The sequence below is a fragment of the Chaetura pelagica genome, unplaced genomic scaffold (assembly GCF_000747805.2).
Source record: "Chaetura pelagica isolate M959 unplaced genomic scaffold, ChaPel_1.0 scaffold1780, whole genome shotgun sequence".
NCBI classification, from domain to species: domain Eukaryota; kingdom Metazoa; phylum Chordata; class Aves; order Apodiformes; family Apodidae; genus Chaetura; species Chaetura pelagica.
The window spans coordinates 16,475-17,301 of NW_009951695.1; positions in this window are offsets into that span (position 1 = coordinate 16,475).

Below are 827 nucleotides of genomic sequence, written 5' to 3' on the forward strand. Positions count from 1 at the left end.
CATCCAGGGGGGACCCAGGCGTTCAGGGGAGAACCCAGGCATCCAGGGGGGACCCAGGCGTTCGGGGGGGGACCCAGGCATCCAGGGGGGGACCCAGGCACCCGGGGGGGGGGAACTCAGGCATCCGGGAGGGTTCCAGGCACGCCGGGCAGGGCTGGGGGGGCTCTGACCTCTGTGTGGCAGGGTCCGGGTGGGCCCCCAGGGGGGTGATGTGCAGGTCCCGGCCACAGAACGTGGCCAGTTGGCGCAGCGTGTGGGCAACTTGCTGGGCCAGCTCCTGGGAGGGCACCAGCACCAGGGCCCGCACGGCCTGGGCCTGCAGGGGGGACACCTGGGCAGCAGGGACAGCAGGGACAGCAGGGGACAGGAGGGGACAGCAGGGACAGCAGGGACAGCAAGAGCAGCAAGAACAGCAGGGACAGGAGGAACAGGAAGGACAGCAGGGACAGGAGGAACAAGAGCGGACAGGAAGGGACAGCAGGGACAAGAGGGACAGGAGGGAACAGCAAGAACAGGAGGAACAGCAGGGACAGAAAGGGACAGGAGGGGACAGCAGGGACAGGAAGGGCCAGGAGAGGATAGCAGGGACAGGAGGAACAGGAGGGGACAGCAAGGGCAGCAGGGACAGGAGGAACAGCAGAAACAGGGCAGGAACAGGGGGGACAGGAGAGACAGGAGAGACAGCAGGGACAGGGCAGGCACAGGAGGGACAGCAAGGACAGCACAGCTCACCAGGGGCAGAGCAGCACCCAGACACACACCCAAAAGGCACCCACAGCACCAAGACCCCCACCCACAGAGTCCCTGCCCCACAGATCCCTCCCCCT